Here is a 26,126-nt window from a genome sequence, read left to right as displayed (position 1 = left end):
AAAGGATGAGAAAATACCACTCTCGTAGAGGTCATCAATGGTTTTTATACCCTTATCGAACCATATTCTGAATGCCACATCCATATTGGATGGTGCAAAACAGTGGTTTTTAAATATCAGAGAAAGAATAGATGATCTATGCAAACCAGTGTGCTTCCTAAATTGAGTCCATATCTTAACTGATTGGGATACTACTAAATTTGAACTAACCTTTGCAGGCACAGGTAATTGAGAGGATATAACAGAGCTCAGAGAGAGGCGAGCTGAGGACTGTTCTAGGTAAGCCCAACAAGGGAGTTCAGAATTTATATTGTTCCTCCAGTATAAAATCTTTTGGATATTGCAAGCCCAATAATAGTGTAAAAAATTTGGGAGTGCAAGACCCCCTTTATTTTTAGGGAGCTGCAAAATAGTTTTCTTAATTCGAGCTGGTCTATTTCCCCATAAAAAAGAAGTGATACGTTTGTCCAAATCCATAAAAAGCTTTTTCTTAAGGTAAATTGGAATATGTTGAAATAAGTACAAAAACTTGGGAAGAACAGTCATCTTGATTAGGCTGATATGCCTGGCAAGAGAAAAGGGGAGTTTAGTCCAGCGTTCCATGTCGGATTCACAATTTTTAAGTAAAGGGACAAAATTAGAGACATACATTCCAGTTAAAGATTTGGTCACAAAAATACCCAAATACTTAATTCCATCAGCTGCCCATCTAAAAGGAAAAAGTGAATGTGTAAGGTTATTCGCCAACGAATTTACAGGGAATTTCTTATGAAAGTTAATTTTATACCCTGAGAATTTTCCGTACTGATTTAGAATGCTCAAAATAATAGGGACAGCAACCACTGGGTCGGAAATAAAAAGTAATAGATCATCAGCATATAAGGATAATTTATACTCTCTATCTAGCCGTTTGATACCTTTAAAATTTACATCCTCACGAAGCCAGATAGCTAAGGGCTCAATGGCAATGGCAAAAAGTAAAGGCGACAAAGGGCAGCCCTGTCTAGTGCCCCTCTGAAGCAAAAAAGGAGTTGAAAGCACACCATTAGTTAACACAGATGCCTGCGGAGAGACGTACAATAATTTGACCCAGGAAATGAATCCATTATCAAAACCGAAACTTTCCATTACACGAAATAAATATCCCAATTCCACTCTATCGAACGCCTTCTCCGCATCAAGAGCCAAAACCACTTCCGGCACATCTGAATTGGGCATACTGAGAATATTGATAAGTTTCCTTGTATTAAAGAAGGAATGTCTTTCATTCATAAAACCTGTCTGGTCCTCCAAAATTATTTGGGGTAACACTTGTTGTAAGCGCAAGAATAAAATCTTAGTTAAAATTTTGTAATCCACATTCAATAGTGAAATAGGCCTATATAGCTGTTACACAAAAGGGGATCTTTGTCTTTCTTGGCAATCAAAGTAATTGATGCTAATGATAAGGTGGGAGGTAAGTAGCCCTTGGAAAAAAACTCATTAAACATGTTCTGTAGCGCAGGTGCTACTGATGTAGAGAACGCTTTATAAAACTCAATGGTGAATCCATCAGGGCCTGGTGACTTGCCATTATGTAGAAGTTTGATCGCTTCCGTTACCTCAGAGATTGATATTGGATCACCAAGGGTCCTGGCTATAGTATTGTCAATCTTGGGGAATGTGATCTTATCCAAGGGCCACTCCCCACAATTAATATCTGGGGGAAGCTCAGAAGTGTAAAGATCTGAATAAAACTCTGAGAAAATGCTATTAATTTTATTTGTATCATGGAAAATATCTCCTTGTGGTGACCTTATTCCTGTAATCAGCCTTGTTGTTGCTGATGCTCTACAGATCTGGCCATTAAAAATGCGTCTATTTTCACGCGGCAGCCTGCAATTCAGCACGTCGGCCTGCAGGGGCCTTTTCTGATTTTTTAAAAACGTTGTTGCGTTTCATATAATATCCACCAGGTGGCGCAAGGAACAACATTCTGTGGCCAAACCCTGCACAAAGAGGGCTATTTGGACAGTATTTGTATGTCTGTTGTTTCAATATCTGTCGCTATAATCGGTAATTCATTCTGTATGTAACGGCAAAGTATTTATAATTTGTTTCCTTTTTATTAAGTTAATTTAGAAAAAAAAAAAATTGGAGCATTTTTGTTCGTTAAACGTAAGCTTTTGTTTCTTAAAGACCAAGCGGCAGACAGTGAGTTGACCTACTCTGTGTTTCAATTTGCCTTCTCAAATCACGAATTGGCTAAAATAAAATCCATAGATGTAAAATAAAATATATAAATAATAATAGATATAAATATGCGCTATTAGGTGCATATCCAATCGTTTGTGCGAGAGTGCAAAACACATTTTTAGGACATGAAGTAGAGCTTAGATCGGGCCCAAAAAATTAAACCCGATCCTACCCGAGCCCGTGCACCTTGTGTCCGAGCCCGACCCGGTCCGACACATTAACTGTAATTATGAGCCCGAGCCCGATTTAAACCCGACTATTTTTTAATACGTGAGCCGTTACACCAGACGTTCTCAATTACAATTCTTAGTTGTTTGAACTACAGAAATTAGTTTAGATATATCTTATTGAAAAATGCAACAAGGACGAAACATGTAAACTGCATTGTTTGTTTATTCAGAATGGATCGCAAATAGATCCGAATGAAAGAAAAAAATAGCCTAAAAAACGTGAACAATGATAAACACAGAAAATGAAGAAGTAATTAACTTTGGATGGCATATTTAATACATATAAGTTTTAGAATATTTTTTAAACAAAATAAATATTTTAAAGACTATTATAAAACGTAGCACTTAATGCACTTCACAAAGCCGACACATATGTTGTCACTGCCCACGACTTGTTGAAAATGTTTCCATATCTCCGATTTCCTCCAAACTTGCTCAAAGTTAATTCCCCCGTTTTAATTTTTGTCTGTACGTCTTCAAGCTCCATGTTGCACTTGTCTTAAGCTATACACATACACAATTCAGCACAGCTGGCCCGGTGTTATGTGTGCCAGTGGAGAAGTCGCGGGAGCTAGAGCGTTGCTGCGCATGACATGCTTTGCGCAACTTTGTACACGTCACGTTTTGCTCAGGCCGTCTTTGCTAAAATATTCTTATAATATTTTTAATCATAGCATAGCTCTCCACACAATTATCCTAATTAAGTAATGATTAAAAAAATAATAATAATAAAAAAAAAACACACACAAATGCTTGATCATGGCCCCGCCCTACCCGGCCCGACCCGGCCCGGCCCGAAGATAGTGGCAGGAAATATCGGCCCGACCCGGCCCACGGGTCGGGTCGGGTCAAGTCCGGGCTCGGGCTCGGGCAGAGAATCTAAACTCTAACATGAAGGCTCAAGCTCGATCAGTTACATTTTTTTCAATGGAAAATATTTAACCGTTATTTTTTGTCAGACATGATAAATAAATAGACGTAAATTACTACTCAACGAAAAAAAACAAATAGAAAACAAAAACTGTTTTTATTATGTAGCTAGTCCGTAGAGATGCATTTCTCTCTAAAGGCGCGCGTCCAACGAGGATATGAGGAGGACTGTTAACTGCATCATCACTGACTCAGAAAACAGTAGTTTCTAAATAAATAATAAAAATATCTCCTTACTATTAGACAGTCATGGTATTTACTTTTGCCAGTGTTTTGTGGTAAGCTTTAAACACTGAACCCTTCCAAGCTGTGCTGAACCTGCGCTCAATGCTGCTGACAGGACCGTCCGAGCCACTCTTGAAAGTCATGGTAGCCTGGTCTCGTGTTTCCCCCAGCGCTGCAATTTTTTTATTAAATCACCACTGAATGTCTAAAATATAATTTTAGCCCGCATTTGATCTTTGACGGACTAAAATGCAGGGCTATAATATGTCTTCAAAATGGAACATGGAAATATAATGGATGTACTGCGAAAAAAGTTTTATACTCGACATTGCTTCCAAATGGTTAAATGTGAGATTCTAGAAATGAGAATTAAATGTAGCGTGAAGGGTCAGGTCGGGAAGAAAATTATTCTAAGTGGGTATATAGGCTATATATTCTAAGGGTGTATATATATATATATATATATATATATATATATATATATATATATATATATATACATACACATAGGGGAGAGCGGGGCACAACCTAACACTTTTTGAATTTCGCGGTTTATGTAAATCCACGTGGGGTTCAGAGTACAATTTCTTATCCACGTTATTTTCACACTTGTCTAGTACAAATATATCGCTTTGTTCCATATTTACAGTGTATACGTTTTTCGTTATTTGCCTCAAAAGAAAGGAAGTGAAACGTGACAACATGCCCCGTAGGTGAGGTACATTGTAACATCTGAGGGGCACGTTGTAACACGACCATATGACAGCTTAAAATGTTATCTGATCGAATGAAAAAAATATACACAACAAACTAAAATATTTTGTCAGTAAAATACATGAGTTAACTTTTTCAAATGAAGTAATGACGTTTTTTTTTAAATAAAAATTATCTAATTTTGGAGTTTGAAAATGAACACATTGCAACAATGCTTTGAATGGCCCTTATCGCAACACACAGCTGTACAGTAGTTCAAAACAATGTGGACAGATAGATGAAACACATTTAGACATTCAGAAGAACACTCCACTCCTCCACACACAGCTCTCATAGAACACCACACACATAAACCAGCCAAAATGCTTTACATTTCTTGAAATAATAACATCTGAACATTAAACATTGATTGTCAGCATTTATTCACCTGTTTCTTGATGTATCTTATCAAAATCCTTAGAAGTAAACCGTGTAAACTGCACCGCTAATGTCACAGAATAGCATAGTTTAATAACAGCGGGGAATATTGTAACACAGTGTTACATCTTTCCCCATCTGCGCGACTGGAGTTTAAAACAGGTTAGTGTCTTCTGCTGGTTTGCGAAGCATTAATAAACCATCTAAACTGATAAATAACAAATTGGAGATTAAAATAATAGCAGATTTGTCGAATTATAAATGAATATTTAAAACTGAAATGAAAAGTTTACTTCAGCCAGAAATGTACTTTTACTCTGGTAAAATAAATATTCAGCGATATCTTCAAAAGGCTTTTGAATTCTGGCGCTCTTTTTTTCTCTGCATAGTGTCTCTATGGCAACTAGTAAACACCGTAAATTTGGGTATGCTAGCATGTGTGGAAATATTTAAACCACGCGTGTTAAAATTAACCCCGCGTTAGGTTGTGCCCCGCTCACCCCTAGCGGGAGCGGCGGAGGCGGAAGAAAACCTTGTGGGAGCGGGACTAGAAAAGCACTTTGTTACAGCCTATAGACTATTCAGATACTTCAACATCAAATAAAAAGTTATTCATAAGCAGAAGCAGTTTCATTATTGTTTTCTTTTCTTTTTTTGTCCTCATGAACTTTTATTAGACATTGTCCCCAACCGACAACCGACGTCGTTTAGTTATTATTAACCGACAAGATTGTTTAAATACATTTAAATTTGAACTGATTGGTGGCTGTGACACATTAAAAACAGCTAAATTCGTTTTCGGGGATTAATTTCACACAAGCAAAGAGCAGCATAAACATCAGAACGTCATGCGTAGAGCTTGTGCGCAGAGAAAAACCTAAGCTGTATATAAAAGAAATAAATATGCCCATATGTGAAATATATTTTTCTGAATGAATAATAAATTAACAAAACAAAAGAGAAAAAAATAACAAGTGCAAAATTACAAAATACATTATAAATTTCAACATTTTAAACCAACAGCAAATGAAGATTTGCATGTTTGAGAGGTAACTCGTCTTTTTCATACCATTTATACAATTTAAGATACACTTTATTTGATTGATTTGTGTAAGAGGAGAAATATAAACTATAGTTTGGAGTGTTAATTTATTTTATGTATTATTATTAGTAGTAGTATTTTCTTTAGATTTCTTTTTGCGTTTTTTGTGCTGTACATTATGGTGGCGCGCTGCCCATGCAGTTTTTATATTTTTATTTTTATTTTTTTTTTAAATAATAATAAAATAAAAATTAAAGGAAAGGAAACCATTTACATTTGGCCTTATGTCTATGTAAGTACTATTGCCTACCCTAGTATTATATACTAATATTGAAAATAATGTAGACAAATAAACAGAAGGCTCATTTTTCAAAACAATAAAGATTTTATTATATGACTGACAACGAATACAAAAGTATCACAAGTGCTAAGGACTAAGATATCAGGATTAAATGATATCTGTTTAAAAAACTGTTTAACATGAAAAATATAATTTTATTGCATGTTGCGGTGTTATGTGTTGAGACACGGTGTAAGACAAAGAAACAGGTAAGACAACTCTAGATCACAGAGTCTCAAGCCACCCCCTTCCCCTGGTTTGCATTTGTATAGCTCCACTCCAGTAATCATTTACATATAAAAGCTACACCGAGGCCAAGGTGACATGAATCATGGGGGGTGTCAGGTGCTAAGCCTTCCACATCAATCAGAACTATCAGCACAGTATATAACACTAATCTGGGGTGCGTTTCCCGTACAACGACATAACTCGCTGGTTAACCTCCCATAGTAGGATGCATCGTTGTGGAAACGAACTAGCTAGTCATGAGTGTTTCCCGAACACAGTCGCATCTCTGCCGTTTGAACCACATTAGTTCAACAACTTAGGGCCGTTGTTAATGACGTCAGCGAGTAATAACTTCTGCTATTTAACTGATTAGGGTCTCTCAAAAATGCAGCTATTTCAAATATTTTTGTTCCCTGTCATTTCGCTTTATTTGATTTTGGATTCATTGAGCATTCTCTCTTACATCATACTCCGGGGTTCCCTCAGGCATTTGTGCACATGATGATGATGATGATGAATGATGCATTTGTATAGCACTTTCATTGTGTATTTCCGTACACCCAAAGCGCTTTACAATCATATGGGGGATCTCTCCTCAACCACCACCAGTGTGCAGCACCCACTTGGATGATGCGTCGGCAGCCACAGTACAACGGCGCCGGTGTGCTCACCACACACCAGCTACAGGTGGAGAGGAGAGAGTGATATAGCCAATTGAATGGAAGGGGATTATTAGGAGGCCATGATTGACTAGGGCCAGTGGAGTTTGGAATTTGGCCAGGACACCAGGGTTACACCCCTACTCTTTACGAGAAGTGCCATGGGATTTTTTGTGACCACGGAGAGTCAGGACCTCGGTTTAACGTCTCATCCAAAGGACGGTGCTTTTTACAGTATAGTGTCCCCATCACTATACTGGGGCATTAGGGCCCACATAGACCACAGGTTGAGCACCCCCTGCTGGCCTCACTAACACCTCTTCCAACAGCAACCTAGTTTTCCCAGGAGGTCTCCCATCCAGGTACTGACCATGCTCAGCCCTGCTTAGCTTCAGTGAACAACCGATCTTGGGCTGCAGGGTGATATGGCTGTGGCTATGGCACATGTGCGCTATTCATAAACAACGCTTAAAAAGGACACACAAAAATACATAGAGTAAAACGCATTTATTTTTAGATAAAATTGAGGATATAGATTGTACTGCGTGTTAGCTTGCAAACTGTGACCAAGAACAATTTATTAAGCCCACATGTGTTACTAAGAAGCAACGATGCTTCTAACCACAGGTCAAGAGCTGTAGTTCCAACCATGTAAGTTTGTGACGCTGTTTGCGAATGTTCGTTTGAACTATGGTGTTGGGAAACACCCAATCGTTGAACTATGTTGGTAACGACGGAACTTGCGACCATAGTTGGCTAACGATGCTTTTGGGAAACGCACCCCTGGTTGCACAATAGAAAGAAATATGCAAACACTAGCCATGAGCTGTGTCAATTTCAACACAAAAGTTTAAAGATCAGTCAGGTTTTTTTTTTTTCTTTCAGTTATCTTAAAAGTAGTAGTTAATGAGACCATTCAGTGGCAGTATAAGGTGCGAAATGTTTATGAATAGCCGAATGGGGGTGGACCAGTCTTTCTTTGAAAATGCTATTGTAACAGAAACTGCTGCCCCATACATTAGGGAAAACATCGGAGAACATCACCGTTTTTTCCAGGACAGTGACCCGAAGCACACTGCTGCAGACTCATTGAACAAGGTATAAACTGGGTTAATACTCACGCCGAATCCCATGACATGAATCCAATTGCAATGGTGTGGAATGCTCTGATAGATTATATTCGAAAAGTAGCAAAACCAACTACAAAGTCTGATTTAATTGATGCCATAAATAAATTCTGGTTCGAGGAACTTACAGCAGTGGCATAAGCACGAGTTTAATGCATAAACAAACCTTTTTTTTTTAAAGATCTATCCTTTTTGCCTTTATTATGATAGGACAGATCAGATAGGACAGGAAGCGAAGTGGGAGAGAGATAGGGGGCAGGATCAGGAAAGGTCCTCGAGTCGGGATTCGAACACGGGACGCCCGGAGCGCAATAGCGCTATATGTCGGCGCACTAACCACACGCCTATCGGCCCCGACATGCATAAACAAACCTACGTGACCATAGTAACCCAGGATTATCAGAGATAGGTTTAATAATATTTTATTTTGAGTTAAGAAATTATTATATTAATTGTTATAGAAATTAATACAATATTAAATAATTATATAGGCGATGCTGTATATGCCAATGCTGTGTTTGCACGATTTAGACTGCATTCACAAGTGTATCATGAATAAATGTTACATGTACTTCAAATTAAATAGCCCTACAAGAAACATTTCATGCATCCCACACAGTCTTGTTCTTTAACTTATCCTCTTTTTTTCCGTATTATTCGTTTATATTCGTTATTTTCACCTTCATTTTGATCTCTTTACATAACATTCTGGGCTGCATTTCCCGATAACGATTAATCTTAGCGCTTAAGAGCGTTTTCTATGAGTCATTTTGCGAACGTTCGTTATTGTTTCACGTGCGTTTCCCAAAAGTGCACTTAACACAATTGCAAATTGCAATTAATAGACAAATCATTGTGAATTATTCACGTAGTTTCATTTGGAAATAATTTAATCTTCACATAAAATAGGCCTACATTCCTTCTGTTAAATGAAAGTCTTTTTTCTGTGTTTGTATTAATATTATTATAATTATCATTATTATTACTATTACTAATATTTTTTTATTAGCCTGTTATTTTTGTATATATTTTTATTTTCGTTTATATTCGTTCTCCCCCCCCCCCCCCCCCTTAATTTGGCTCTCTTTACTTAACGCTCATGTAAATGATTCTGTAAATGCTTGACATATGCTATATGACTGATTTTTACTGGAATGTAGTTTAAAGGTTGAATTGAACATATTTTATTTTGTTTCGTCTAATTAATACACTAGACTATATAAATACTAAACTGTTTTACTGAGGAATGAATCATTCACGTAGTTTAATTTGTAAATGAAAACATGCTCATTTATCGTCACACACAGGCATAAATACAATCAAAAAGTCAAAACTTTATTGGCATAATTGTCAGGTGTTAAAAAATAAATAGCCCTAACCAGTTATTGAAATAATAATAACCTAATAATAATAATAATAATAATAATAATAATAGATAATAAGTGATTTAGAGCTATCTACTTTTTTATTAAGTTGGCTTGGGAAAGCCAACTTACTGAAATCCTATTTAAACTTATTAAGTTGGCTTGGGAAAGCCAACTTACTGAAATCCTATTTAAACTTATTAAGTTGGCTTGGGAAAGCCAACTTACTGAAATCCTATTTAAACTTATTATTCTTCTTCTTCTTCTTCTTCTTCTTCTTCTTCTTCTTCTTATTTTTCTGGCCGAAAAAATTTTGGACTCCTACTCCTCCTAGACCGTTCAAGCTACATACTCCAAACTCGGGTCAGATCTTCATACTGTTCAGACTTAGTGTGCTATATCTTTTCAGACTGGTTTGAGTTATGGTTTTCTTAAAAATTAATATTAAAAATCATAAAAAGGTCCCATAGACTTTCATTGACCAAAAGTCCATGTCTGTTTGAACTATGTTTAATGTAAACTGCTAGAAGCCATTGATACTCAATTAAGCTTTAAGCTATCTATCTATCTATCTATCTATCTATCTACAAACCTTATCTATCTATCTATCTATCTATCTATCTATCTATCTATCTATCTATCTATCTATCTATCTATCTATCTATCTATCTATCTATCTATAAACCTTATCTATCTATCTATCTATCTATCTACAAACCTTATCTATCTATCTATCTATCTATCTATCTATCTATCTATCTATCTATCTATCTATCTATCTATCTATCTATCTATCTATCTATAAACCTTATCTATCTATCTATCTATCTATCTACAAACCTTATCTATCTATCTATCTATCTATCTATCTATCTATCTATCTATCTATCTATCTATCTATCTATCTATAAACCTTATCTATCTATCTATCTATCTATCTACAAACCTTATCTATCTATCTATCTATCTATCTATCTATCTATCTATCTATCTATCTATCTATCTATCTATCTATCTATCTATCTATCTATCTTCAAACCTTATCTATCTATCTATCTATCTATCTATCTATCTATCTATCTATCTATCTATCTATCTATCTATCTATCTATCTACAAACCTTATCTATCTATCTATCTATCTGCTAAAATCATGCAAGCGACTTGCTAGTAATGTTAAAATCATGCTAGCGACTTGCTAGTCATGCTAAATAATGCCAAAATCATGCTAGCGACTTGCTAGTCATGCTAAATAATGCTAAAATCATGCTAGCGACTTGCTAGTCATGCTAAATAATGTTAAAATCATGCTAGCGACTTGCTAGTCATGCTAAAATCATGCTAGCGACTTTGCTAGTCATGCTAAAATAATGCTAAAATCATGCTAGCGACTTGGTAGTCGTGCTAAAATCATGCTAGCGCTTTTCTAGTCATGATAAAATCATGCTAGCTACTTGCTAGTCATGGTAGACTCATGCTAGCGACTTTGCTAGTCATGCTAAAATAATGCTAAAATCATGCTAGTGACTTGCTAGTCATGCTAAAATCATGCTAGCGACTTGCTAGTGGTGCTAAAATCATGCTAGCGACTTGCTAGTCATGCTAAAATCATGCTAGCGACTTGCTAGTCATGCTAAAATAATGATAAAATCATGCTAGCGACTTACTAGTCATGCTAAAATCATGCTAGCGACTTGCTAGTCATGCTAAAATCATGCTAGCGACTTGCTAGTCGTGCTAAAATCATGCTAGCGACTTGCTAGTCGTGCTAAAATCATGCTAGCGACTTGCTAGTCGTGTTAAAATCATGCTAGCGACTTTGCTAGTCATGCTAAAATAATGTTAAAATCATGCTAGCGACTTGCTAGTCATGCTAAAATAATGTTAAAATCATGCTAGCGAATTGCTAGTCATGCTAAAATCATGCTAGCGACTTGCTAGTCATGCTAAAATCAGGCTAGCGATTTGCTAGTCATGTTTAAAATCATGCTAGCGACTTGTTAGTCTTGTTAAAATCATGCTAGCGACTTGCTAGTCATGCTAGAATCATGCTAGCGACTTTGCTAGTCATGCTAAAATAATGCTAAAATCATGCTAGCAACTTGCTAGTCATGCTAAAATCATGCCAGCGACTTGCTAGTCGTGCTAAAATCATGTTAGCGACTTGCTAGTCAATGCTAAAATAATGATAAAATTATGCTAGCGACTTGCTAGTCATGCTAAAATCATGCTAGCGACTTGCTAGTCGTGCTAAAATCATGCTAGCGACTGGCTAGTAATGCTAGAATCATGCTAGCGACTTTGCTAGTCATGCTAAAATAATGGTAAAATCATGCTAGCGACTTGCTAGTCGTGCTAAAATCATGCTAGCGACTTGCTTGTCGTGCTAAAATCATGCTAGCGACTTGCTAGTCATGCTAAAATCATGCTAGCGACTTGCTAGTCATGCTAAAAATCATGTTAGCGACTTGCTAGTCTTGCTTAAATAATGCTAGAGACTTGCTAATCTTGCTAAAATCATGTTAGCGACTTGCTAGTCATGCTAGAATCATGCTAGCGACTTTGCTAGTCATGCTAAAATAATGCTAAAATCATGCTAGCTACTTGCTAGTCATGTTAAAATCATGCTAGCAACTTGCTAGTCATGCTAAAATCATGCTAGCGACTTGCTAGTCATGCTAAAATCATGCTTCCAACTTGTTAGTCATGGTAAAATCATGCTAGCAACTTGCTAGTCATGCTAAAAATCATGTTAGCGACTTGCTAGTCTTGCTTAAATAATGCTAGCGACTTGCTAGTCTTGATAAAATAATGCTAGCGACTTGCTAGTCATGCTAGAATCATGTTAGCGACTTTGCTAGTCATGCTAAAATAATGCTAAAATCATGCTAGCGACTTGCTAGTCATGCTAAAATCATGCTAGCGAATTGCTAGTCATGCTAAAATCATGCTAGCAACTTGTTAGTCATGGTAAAATCATGCTAGCGACTTGCTAGTCATGCGAAAAATCATGTTAGCGACTTGCTAGTCTTGCTTAAATAATGCTAGCGACTTGCTAGTCTTGATAAAATCATGCTAGCGACTTGCTAGTCATGCTAGAATCATGATAGCAACTTTGCTAGTCATGCTAAAATAATGCTAAAATCATGCTAGCGACTTGCTAGTCGTGCTAAAATCATGCTAGCGACTTGCTAATCATGTTAAAAATCATGTTAGCGACTTGCTAGTCTTGCTTAGATAATGCTAGCGACTTGCTAGTCTTTGCTAAAATCATGCTAGCGACTTGCTAGTCATGCTAATATCATGCTAGCGACTTGCTAGTCATGCTAGAATCATGCTAGCGACTTCGCTAGTCATGGTAAAATAATGCTAAAATCATGCTAGCGACTTGCTAGTCGTGCTAAAATCATGCTAGCGACTTGATAGTCATGCTAAAATCATGCTAGCGACTTGTTAGTCTTGTTAAAATCATGCTAGCGACTTGTTAGTCTTGTTAAAATCATGCTAGCGACTTGCTAGTCATGCTAGAATCATGCTAGCGACTTTGCTAGTCATGCTAAAATAATGCTAAAATCATGCTAGCAACTTGCTAGTCATGCTAAAATCATGCCAGCGACTTGCTAGTCGTGCTAAAATCATGTTAGCGACTTGCTAGTCATGCTAAAATCATGCTAGCGACTTGCTAGTCAATGCTAAAATAATGATAAAATTATGCTAGCGACTTGCTAGTCATGCTAAAATCATGCTAGCGACTTGCTAGTCGTGCTAAAATCATGCTAGCGACTTGCTAGTCGTGCTAAAATCATGCTAGCGACTGGCTAGTCATGCTAAAATAATGCTAGCGACTGGCTAGTAATGCTAGAATCATGCTAGCGACTTTGCTAGTCATGCTAAAATAATGGTAAAATCATGCTAGCGACTTGCTAGTCGTGCTAAAATCATGCCAGCGACTTGCTTGTCGTGCTAAAATCATGCTAGCGACTTGCTAGTCATGGTAAAATCATGCTAGCGACTTGTTAGTCATGGAAAAATCATGCTAGCGACTTGCTAGTCATGCTAAAAATCATGTTAGCGACTTGCTAGTCTTGCTTAAATAATGCTAGAGACTTGCTAGTCTTGCTAAAATCATGCTAGCGACTTGCTAGTCATGCTAATATCATGTTAGTGACTTGCTAGTCATGCTAAAATCATGCTAGCGACTTGCTAGTCATGCTAAAATCATGCTAGCGACTTGTTAGTCATGGTAAAATCATGCTAGCGACTTGCCAGTCATGCTAAAAATCATGTTAGCAACTTGCTAGTCTTGCTTAAATAATGCTAGCGACTTGCTAGTCTTGATAAAATCATGCTAGCGACTTGCTAGTCATGCTAGAATCATGTTAGCGACTTTGCTAGTCATGCTAAAATAATGCTAAAATCATGCTAGCGACTTGCTAGTCGTGCTAAAATCATGCTAGCGACTTGCTAGTCATGCTAAAAATCATGTTAGCGACTTGCTAGTCTTGCTTAAATAATGCTAGAGACTTGCTAGTCTTGCTAAAATCATGTTAGCGACTTGCTAGTCATGCTAGAATCATGCTAGCGACTTTGCTAGTCATGCTAAAATAATGCTAAAATCATGCTAGCTACTTGCTAGTCATGTTAAAATCATGCTAGCAACTTGCCAGTCATGCTAAAATCATGCTAGCGACTTGCTAGTCATGCTAAAATCATGCTTCCAACTTGCTAGTCTTGCTTAAATAATGCTAGCGACTTGCTAGTCTTGATAAAATCATGCTAGCGACTTGCTAGTCATGCTAGAATCATGTTAGCGACTTTGCTAGTCATGCTAAAATAATGCTAAAATCATGCTAGCGACTTGCTAGTCATGCTAAAATCATGCTAGCGAATTGCTAGTCATGCTAAAATCATGCTAGCAACTTGTTAGTCATGGTAAAATCATGCTAGCGACTTGCTAGTCATGCTAAAAATCATGTTAGCGACTTGCTAGTCTTGCTTAAATAATGCTAGCGACTTGCTAGTCTTGATAAAATCATGCTAGCGACTTGCTAGTCATGCTAGAATCATGATAGCGACTTTGCTAGTCATGCTAAAATAATGCTAAAATCATGCTAGCAACTTGCTAGTCATGCTAAAATCATGCCAGCGACTTGCTAGTCGTGCTAAAATCATGTTAGCGACTTGCTAGTCAATGCTAAAATAATGATAAAATTATGCTAGCGACTTGCTAGTCATGCTAAAATCATGCTAGCGACTTGCTAGTCGTGCTAAAATCATGCTAGCGACTGGCTAGTAATGCTAGAATCATGCTAGCGACTTTGCTAGTCATGCTAAAATAATGGTAAAATCATGCTAGCGACTTGCTAGTCGTGCTAAAATCATGCTAGCGACTTGCTTGTCGTGCTAAAATCATGCTAGCGACTTGCTAGTCATGCTAAAATCATGCTAGCGACTTGCTAGTCATGCTAAAAATCATGTTAGCGACTTGCTAGTCTTGCTTAAATAATGCTAGAGACTTGCTAATCTTGCTAAAATCATGTTAGCGACTTGCTAGTCATGCTAGAATCATGCTAGCGACTTTGCTAGTCATGCTAAAATAATGCTAAAATCATGCTAGCTACTTGCTAGTCATGTTAAAATCATGCTAGCAACTTGCTAGTCATGCTAAAATCATGCTAGCGACTTGCTAGTCATGCTAAAATCATGCTTCCAACTTGTTAGTCATGGTAAAATCATGCTAGCAACTTGCTAGTCATGCTAAAAATCATGTTAGCGACTTGCTAGTCTTGCTTAAATAATGCTAGCGACTTGCTAGTCTTGATAAAATAATGCTAGCGACTTGCTAGTCATGCTAGAATCATGTTAGCGACTTTGCTAGTCATGCTAAAATAATGCTAAAATCATGCTAGCGACTTGCTAGTCATGCTAAAATCATGCTAGCGAATTGCTAGTCATGCTAAAATCATGCTAGCAACTTGTTAGTCATGGTAAAATCATGCTAGCGACTTGCTAGTCATGCGAAAAATCATGTTAGCGACTTGCTAGTCTTGCTTAAATAATGCTAGCGACTTGCTAGTCTTGATAAAATCATGCTAGCGACTTGCTAGTCATGCTAGAATCATGATAGCAACTTTGCTAGTCATGCTAAAATAATGCTAAAATCATGCTAGCGACTTGCTAGTCGTGCTAAAATCATGCTAGCGACTTGCTAATCATGTTAAAAATCATGTTAGCGACTTGCTAGTCTTGCTTAGATAATGCTAGCGACTTGCTAGTCTTTGCTAAAATCATGCTAGCGACTTGCTAGTCATGCTAATATCATGCTAGCGACTTGCTAGTCATGCTAGAATCATGCTAGCGACTTCGCTAGTCATGGTAAAATAATGCTAAAATCATGCTAGCGACTTGCTAGTCGTGCTAAAATCATGCTAGCGACTTGATAGTCATGCTAAAATCATGCTAGCGACTTGTTAGTCTTGTTAAAATCATGCTAGCGACTTGTTAGTCTTGTTAAAATCATGCTAGCGACTTGCTAGTCATGCTAGAATCATGCTAGCGACTTTGCTAGTCATGCTAAAATAATGCTAAAATCATGCTAGCAACTTGCTAGTCATGCTAAAATCATGCCAGCGACTTGCTAGTCGTGCTAAAATCATGTTAGCGACTTGCTAGTCATGCTAAAATCATGCTAGCGACTTGCTAGTCAATGCTAAAATAATGATAAAATTATGCTAGCGACTTGCTAGTCATGCTAAAATCATGCTAGCGACTTGCTAGTCGTGCTAAAATCATGCTAGCGACTTGCTAGTCGTGCTAAAATCATGCTAGCGACTGGCTAGTCATGCTAAAATAATGCTAGCGACTGGCTAGTAATGCTAGAATCATGCTAGCGACTTTGCTAGTCATGCTAAAATAATGGTAAAATCATGCTAGCGACTTGCTAGTCGTGCTAAAATCATGCCAGCGACTTGCTTGTCGTGCTAAAATCATGCTAGCGACTTGCTAGTCATGGTAAAATCATGCTAGCGACTTGTTAGTCATGGAAAAATCATGCTAGCGACTTGCTAGTCATGCTAAAAATCATGTTAGCGACTTGCTAGTCTTGCTTAAATAATGCTAGAGACTTGCTAGTCTTGCTAAAATCATGCTAGCGACTTGCTAGTCATGCTAATATCATGTTAGTGACTTGCTAGTCATGCTAAAATCATGCTAGCGACTTGCTAGTCATGCTAAAATCATGCTAGCGACTTGTTAGTCATGGTAAAATCATGCTAGCGACTTGCCAGTCATGCTAAAAATCATGTTAGCAACTTGCTAGTCTTGCTTAAATAATGCTAGCGACTTGCTAGTCTTGATAAAATCATGCTAGCGACTTGCTAGTCATGCTAGAATCATGTTAGCGACTTTGCTAGTCATGCTAAAATAATGCTAAAATCATGCTAGCGACTTGCTAGTCGTGCTAAAATCATGCTAGCGACTTGCTAGTCATGCTAAAAATCATGTTAGCGACTTGCTAGTCTTGCTTAAATAATGCTAGAGACTTGCTAGTCTTGCTAAAATCATGTTAGCGACTTGCTAGTCATGCTAGAATCATGCTAGCGACTTTGCTAGTCATGCTAAAATAATGCTAAAATCATGCTAGCTACTTGCTAGTCATGTTAAAATCATGCTAGCAACTTGCCAGTCATGCTAAAATCATGCTAGCGACTTGCTAGTCATGCTAAAATCATGCTTCCAACTTGCTAGTCTTGCTTAAATAATGCTAGCGACTTGCTAGTCTTGATAAAATCATGCTAGCGACTTGCTAGTCATGCTAGAATCATGTTAGCGACTTTGCTAGTCATGCTAAAATAATGCTAAAATCATGCTAGCGACTTGCTAGTCATGCTAAAATCATGCTAGCGAATTGCTAGTCATGCTAAAATCATGCTAGCAACTTGTTAGTCATGGTAAAATCATGCTAGCGACTTGCTAGTCATGCTAAAAATCATGTTAGCGACTTGCTAGTCTTGCTTAAATAATGCTAGCGACTTGCTAGTCTTGATAAAATCATGCTAGCGACTTGCTAGTCATGCTAGAATCATGATAGCGACTTTGCTAGTCATGCTAAAATAATGCTAAAATCATGCTAGCGACTTGCTAGTCGTGCTAAAATCATGCTAGCGACTTGCTAGTCATGCTAAAAATCATGTTAGCGACTTGCTAGTCTTGCTTAAATAATGCTAGCGACTTGCTAGTCTTTGCTAAAATCATGCTAGCAACTTGCTAGTCATGCTAATATCATGCTAGCGACTTGCTAGTCATGCTAGAATCATGCTAGCGACTTCGCTAGTCATGGTAAAATAATGCTAAAATCATGCTAGCGACTTGCTAGTCGGGCTAAAATCATGCTAGCGACTTGATAGTCATGCTAAAATCATGCTAGCGACTTGTTAGTCATGCTAAAAATCATGTTAACGACTTGCAAGTCTTGCTTAAATAATGCTAGCAACCGCATAGCAACCACATAGCAACACCTTAGCAACCACCCTGGGTACCTTAGCAACAGCATAGCAACACCTTAGCATCTATTCACATTAAAACTATTTATATCTTCTAACTATTTATATCTATAAATCTATCTATTTTCAAACTATTTATATCTATCTAGCCTATCTATATTCAAACTTTATTAATCAAACTAAAACTATTTCAAACTGAAAACCTTTAAACTTTCTTTAAACTAAAAGCTTTTAAAACTACTTAAAACTTATTGGCTAGGCTTTCTCAAGCCAACTTAAAGTTTGCTAACAAACTTTTTATCTAGTTAGTGGTGCTTGCCATAGGCAAAGCATCACTATTACTATTCGACATACTTATTATTATTATTCCACTTCTTCCGTACACATTTCGGCGCGTAACTAGTCCCGCAGTTTTTGTCGTAGACCCACGAAACAGGCATCAAATCGTGCGGTCTATATAGACTCGATGTGCTATGACTTTTATAAGCGATCGGGGGTACGATGATGTCACACGGGGCAAGGAACCACACCAAAATTTACAACGACAATGCATTACGGCCAACTTTGACGGGACGTAGCACCGAGCAAGAATTTTGTAGAAAAACACAATTCGCCACATTTGGGGAGGCTTGTAAGCTGTGCGAGAAGACGCCTCGCAATGGGGTAAAAGTTGTACCCCTGGGGCGCAAACGCCCCCTTTATGCAAAAAAATTACTTCCCGCAGTTTTTGTCGTAGACCCTCGAAATGGGCGTCAAATTGTGCGGCCCATTGAGCAAAAAATTTTGGTAGCTTTTAAAAACGATCGGGGGTACGATGATGTCACAGCCCAATTTTATTCGCCCCCAAAATCCCATAGACAATGAATTGCGGCCAACTTTGACGGGACGTAGCGCCAAGAGAGAATTTCGTAGAAACACGTGATTCGCCACATTTGGAGAGGCTATCAAGCTGTGCGAGGAGACTCCTCACAATGGGGTATAAGGTGTACCCCAGGGGTGCAAGAGTCCCCCAAGATTTGCCCCATTGACTTATAATGGTAAAGGGACGTCCCATGAAAACCCATGGTAATTTACATAGGGATTTTGCATTGGGCATAACTCAGCATCACATTGGCCTAGAGACATGGAGGCGGGCTCATTTTACTCAGATGGCCAATCAGACTCTCCGGATCATCATGAAGGTGTCAAGCCACGCCCTAGCAACCATTTAGGGCACCCTAGCAACTGATCCCATAGACTTCCATTATAAGGGCCCAGATGCATATCTCTGGATCAGAGTATCATAGAGACATGGGGGTGGACTCCTTTGAGTCGGGGCAGCAAACGGCCAATCATCAATCACTACTGACCCTCCCTAGCAACCAAACAGAGTACCCTAGCAACCCAAAGCCACACAGGCATATCTTCAGACCTGAATGTCACAGAGACATGGGGGTTGGTTTAAATCACTCATACTGGCAACTACACTTTACATTGTCGTTATTGGCCACTCCCTAGCAACCAAACAGAGTACCCTAGCAACCTAAAGCCACACAGGCATATCTTCTGACCTGAATGTCACAGAGACATGGGGGTTGGTTTATATCACTCATACTGGCAACTACACTTTACAGTGTCGTCATTGGCCACTCCCTAGCAACCAAACAGAGTACCCTAGCAACCAATTAGCAAGACCTATATTTTTGTATCAGAATGTCGCATAGACATGGGAGTTGCTACTTTTGACTCATGCTAGCAAACTGTCAACATGCTACACATGCTAGCACTCAATAGCTTCATGCTAGTAGCAATTAGCTAAGGGCTAATCAGGCAAAGACCTCTATAACACTCCATAGTAATGATCTTTGACAAGTAGTAACTGCATACCAACGCCATAGCAACTAGCCCGGTTACCTTAGCAACGGCCCTAGCAACCACCCAAGTACCCTAGCAACCGCATAGCAACTGCCCTAGTAACCACCCGAGTACCATAGCAACCGCATAGCAACACCTTAGCAACCACCCTGGTTACCCTAGCAACGGCCCTAGCAACCACCCCGGGTACCCTAGAAACCGCATAGCAACACCCTAGCAACCACCCCGGGTACCATAGCAACGGCCCTAGCAACCATTCCGTATACCATAGCAACTGCATAGCAACACCCTAGCAACCACCCCGGGTACCCTAGCAATGGCCCTAGCAACCACCCTGGGTACCCTAGCAACCGCAAAGCAACACCCTAGCAACCACCCCGGGTACCATAGCAACCGCATAGCAACACCCTAGCAACCACCCCGGGTACCCTAGCAACGGCCCTAGCAACCACCCAAGTACCCTAGCAACCGCATAGCAACTGCCCTAGTAACCACCCGAGTACAATAGCAACCACATAGCAACACCTTAGCAACCACCCTGGGTACCCTAGCAACGGCCCTAGCAACTACCCCGGGTACCCTAGAAACCGCATAGCAACACCCTAGCAACCACCCCGGGTACCCTAGCAACCGCATAGCAACACCTTAGCAACCACCCTGGGTACCCTAGCAACGGCCCTAGCAACCACCCCGGGTACCATAGCAACCGCAAAGCAACACCCTGGCAACCACCCCGGGTACCCTAGCAACCACATAGCAACACCTTAGCAACACCCTGGGTACCCTAGCCACGGCCCTAGCAACCACCCCGGGTACCCTTGCAACTGCATAGCAACACCCTAGCAACCACCATGGGTACCCTAGCAACCGCATAGCAACACCCTAGCAACCACCCCGGGTACCCTAGCAACGGCCCTAGCAACCACCCTGTGTACCCTAGCAACCGCATAGCAACACTGTTTGTCGTAGATCCACCAATGAGGTGTCAAATCGACCGGCTCATTGAGGAGAGGTGTGCTATGACTTTTCTAAGCGATCGGACTTACGATGTTCACACAGCGGAGGAAAAAGCAGACTAAAAAATCCTATTGAATTAAAATGGCAGAATGTCTGTGAATTTGAATCTCAACTGTCACTTTCACACACACACACACACACACACACACACACACACACACACACACACACACACACACAGGCCCATAGGAACTTCGGTGCGTAATTTGTCCGGCACCGTTTGCCGTAGACCCATGAATGAGGTGTCAAATGTTGCGGCTTATTGAGGAGAAGTGTGCTATGACTTTTCGGAGCGATTGGAGCTACGATGTTCAAACAGCGCACGAAAAAGTGGGCAAAAATATCCCATAGACTTTCATTGGCAGAATGTTCATTCAGGCCCAAAGGTACTTCGACGTGTAACTCGTCCCACACCGTTTGTCATAGACCCATGAATGAGGTCTCAGATCGACCGGCTCATTGAGGAGAGGTGTGCTATGACTTTAAGCAATCGGACCTACGATGTTCACACAGCGGAGGAAAAATCCGGCTACAAAATCCCATTGATTTACAATGGCAGAATGTCTGTGAATTTGAATCTCAACTGTCACTTTCTCACACACACACAGGCCCATAGGAACTTCGGTGCGTAATTTGTCCGGCACCGTTTGCCGTAGACCCATGAATGAGGTGTCAAATGTTGCGGCTTATTGAGGAGAAGTGTGCTGTGACTTTTCGGAGCGATTGGAGCTACGATGTTCAAACAGCACACGAAAAAGTGGGCAAAAATATCCCATAGACTTTCATTGGCAGAATGTTCATTCAGGCCCAAAGGTACTTTGACGTGTAACTCGTCCCACACCGTTTGTCATAGACCCATGAATGATGTCTCAAATCGACCGGCTTATTGAGGAGAGGTGTGCTATGACTTTTCTAAGCGATCGGACTTACGATGTTCACACAGCTCACAAAAAAGCGGGCAAATAAATCCCATTTATTTACAATCAGTATTACTATTACTGTTCACCCTGACAAAACTTCGGCGCGCTACTCCTCCCACACCGTTTGTCGTAGATCCACCAATGAGGTGTCAAATTGACCGGCTCATTGAGGAGAGGTGTGCTATGACTTTTCTAAGCAATCGGACTTACAATGTTCACACAGCGGAGGAAAAAGCGGGCTTAAAAATCCCATTGATTTACAATGGCAGAATGTCTGTGAATTTGAATCTCAACTGTCACTTTCTCACACACACACACACACAGGCCCATAGGAACTTCGGTGCGTAATTTATCCGGCACCGTTTGCCATAGACCCATGAATGAGGTGTCAAATGTTGCGTCTTATTGAGGAGAAGTGTGCTGTGACTTTTCGGAGCGATTGGAGCTACGATGTTCAAACAGCGCACGAAAAAGTGGGCAAAAATATCCCATAGACTTTCATTGGCAGAATGTTCATTCAGGCCCAAAGGTACTTCGACGTGTAACTCGTCCCACACCGTTTGTCATAGACCCATGAATGAGGTCTCAAATCGACCGGCTCATTGAGGAGAGGTGTGCTATGACTTTAAGCAATCGGACCTACGATGTTCACACAGCGGAGGAAAAATCCGGCTACAAAATCCCATTGATTTACAATGGCAGAATGTCTGTGAATTTGAATCTCAACTGTCACTTTCTCACACACACACAGGCCCATAGGAACTTCGGTGCGTAATTTGTCCGGCACCGTTTGCCGTAGACCCATGAATGAGGTGTCAAATGTTGCGGCTTATTGAGGAGAAGTGTGCTGTGACTTTTCGGAGCGATTGGAGCTACGATGTTCAAACAGCACACGAAAAAGTGGGCAAAAATATCCCATAGACTTTCATTGGCAGAATGTTCATTCAGGCCCAAAGGTACTTTGACGTGTAACTCGTCCCACACCGTTTGTCATAGACCCATGAATGATGTCTCAAATCGACCGGCTTATTGAGGAGAGGTGTGCTATGATTTTTTCTAAGCGATCGGACTTACTATGTTCACACAGCTCACGAAAAAGCGGGCAAAAAAATCCCATTTATTTACAATCAGTATTACTATTACTGTTCACCCTGACAAAACTTCGGCGCGCTACTCCTCCCACACCGTTTGTCGTAGATCCACCAATGAAGTGTCAAATTGACCGGCTCATTGAAGAGAGGTGTGCTATGACTTTTCTAAGCAATTGGACTTACGATGTTCACACAGCGGAGGAAAAAGCGGGCTAAAAAATCCCATTGATTTACAATGGCAGAATGTCTGTGAATTTGAATCTCAACTGTCACTTTCTCACACACACACACACACACACACACACAGGCCCATAGGAACTTCGGTGCGTAATTTGTCCAGCACCGTTTGCCGTAGACCCATGAATGAGGTGTCAAATGTTGCGGCTTATTGAGGAGAAGTGTGCTATGACTTTTCGGAGCGATTGGAGCTACGATTTTCAAACAGCGCACGAAAAAGTGGGCAAAAATATCCCATAGACTTTCATTGGCAGAATTTTCATTCAGGCCCAAAGGTACTTCGACGTGTAACTCGTCCCACACCGTTTGTCATAGACCGATGAATGAGGTCTCAAATCGACCGGCTTATTGAGGAGAGGTGTGCTATGAATTTTTGAAGCGATCGGGCGTGCGATTATCGTAAAGCGGGTGAGAAATTTGGGCAAAATCTCAGATAGACTAACATTGCCATACAATTTGTGAGATCATATCTTTGGATCAGAAAGTCATAGAGGGTTGTGGGTTTGGACTCGGCCTATAAGTAGTGACCTATGATCTTCATAGCCACACCCTAGCAACCAATTACATCACCCTAGCAACCGAGGGCCGAGTTTTGCCACTGCAAGCACCACTCACATTTTCTTCAGGAAATGTACATATCTAGTTATTATTCTTCTTCTTATTTTTCTGGCCGAAAAAATTTTGGACACCTACTCCTCCTAGACCGTTCAAGCTACATACTCCAAACTCGGGTCAGATCTTCATACTGTTCAGACTTAGTGTGCTATATCTTTTCAGACTGGTTTGAGTTATGGTTTTCTTAAAAATTAATATTAAAAATCATAAAAAGGTCCCATAGACTTTCATTGACCAAAAGTGCATGTCTGTTTGAACTATGTTTAATGTAAACTGCTAGAAGCCATTGATACTCAATTAAGCTTTAAGCTATCTATCTATCTATCTATCTATCTATCTATCTATCTATCTATCTATCTATCTATCTATCTATCTTCAAACCTTATCTATCTATCTATCTATCTATCTATCTATCTATCTATCTATCTATCTATCTATCTATCTATCTATCTTCAAACCTTATCTATCTATCTATCTATCTATCTATCTATCTATCTATCTATCTATCTATCTATTTATCTATCTATCTATCTTCAAACCTTATCTATCTATCTATCTATCTATCTATCTATCTATCTATCTATCTATCTATCTATCTATCTATCTATCTACAAACCTTATCTATCTATCTATCTATCTATCTATCTATCTATCTATCTATCTATCTATCTATCTATCTATCTATCTATCTATCTATCTATCTTCAAACCTTATCTATCTATCTATCTATCTATCTATCTATCTATCTATCTATCTATCTATCTATCTATCTATCTATCTATCTATCTATCTATCTATCTATCTTCAAACCTTATCTATCTATCTATCTTACTAGTCATGCCAGAATCATGCTAGCGACTTGCTAGTCGACTTGCTAGTCGTGCTAAAATCATGCTAGCGACTTGCTAGTCATGCTAAAATCATGCTAGCGACTTGCTAGCCATGTTAAAAATCATGCTAGCGACTTGCTAGTCTAGCTAAAATCATGCTAGCGACTTGCTAGTCATGCTAAAATCATGCTAGCGACTTGCTAGTCATGCTAGAATCATGCTAGCGACTTTGCTAATCATGTTAAAATAATGCTAAAATCATGCTAGCGACTTGCTAGTCGTGCTAAAATCATGCTAGCGACTTGCTAGTCATGCTAAAATCATGCTAGCGACTTGCTAGTCATGTTAAAATAATGCTAGTGACTTGTTAGTCATGGTAAAATCATGCTAGCGACTTGGTAGTCATGCTAAAAATCATGTTAGCGACTTGCTAGTCTTGCTAAAATAATGCTAAAATCATGCTAGCGACTTGCTAGTCATGGTAAAATCATGCTAGCGACTTGGTAGTCATGCTAAAAATCATGTTGGAGACTTGCTAGTCTTGCTAAAATAATGCTAGCGACTTGCTAGTCTTGCTAAAATCATGCTAGCGACTTGCTAGTCATGCTAATATCATGCTAGCGACTTTGCTAGTCATGCTAAAATAATGCTAAAATCATGCTAGCGACTTGCTAGTCGTGCTAAAATCATGCTAGCGACTTGCAAGTCATGTTAAAATCATGCTAGCGACTTGTTAGTCATGGTAAAATCATGGTAGCGACTTGGTAGTCTTGCTAAAATCATGTTAGCGACTTGCTAGTCATGCTAATATCATGCTAGCGACTTGCTAGTCATGCTAATATCTTGTTAGCGACTTGCTAGTCATGCTAGAATCATGCTAGCGACTTTGCTAGTCATGCTAAAATAATGCTAAAATCATGCTAGCGACTTGCTAGTCATGCTAAAATCATGCTAGCGACTTGCTAGTCATGCTAAAATCATGCTAGCAACTTGTTAGTCATGGTAAAATCATGTTAGCGACTTGCTAGTCATGCTAAAAATCATGTTAGCGACTTGCTAGTCTTGCTTAAATAATGCTAGCGACTTGCTAGTCTTGCTAAAATCATGCTGGCGACTTGCTAGTCATGCTAATATCATGCTAGCGACTTGCTAGCCATGCTAGAATCATGCTAGCGACTTTGCTAGTCATGCTAAAATAATGCTAAAATCATGCTAGCGACTTGCTAGTCGTGCTAAAATCATGCTAGCGACTTGCTAGTCATGCTAAAAATCATGTTAACGACTTGCTAGTCTTGCTTAAATAATGCTAGCAACCGCATAGCAACCGCATAGCAACACCTTAGCAACCACCCTGGGTACCTTAGCAACCGCATAGCAACACCTTAGCATCTATTCACATTCAAACTATTTATATCTTCTAACTATTTATATCTATAAATCTATCTATTTTCAAACTATTTATATCTATCTAGCCTATCTATCTTCAAACTTTATCAATCAAACTAAAACTATTTCAAACTGAAAACCTTTAAACTTTCTTTAAACTAAAAG

General features: G+C 39.2%; 1 protein-coding gene across 1 annotated transcript in view; it reads left to right on the top strand.

Moving 5' to 3' along the window:
- Positions 1-26,126, top strand: part of LOC141332929 (NACHT, LRR and PYD domains-containing protein 3-like) — a 443,961-nt gene that overhangs the window by 66,439 nt on the left and 351,396 nt on the right. The gene's annotated exons all lie outside the window — the stretch shown is intronic.

Source organism: Garra rufa, chromosome 4, assembly GCF_049309525.1.
Source record: "Garra rufa chromosome 4, GarRuf1.0, whole genome shotgun sequence".
Taxonomy (NCBI): domain Eukaryota; kingdom Metazoa; phylum Chordata; class Actinopteri; order Cypriniformes; family Cyprinidae; genus Garra; species Garra rufa.
The sequence above is the reverse complement of the archived record's forward strand: the minus strand, read 5'-3'. Positions and strand labels throughout refer to the sequence as shown.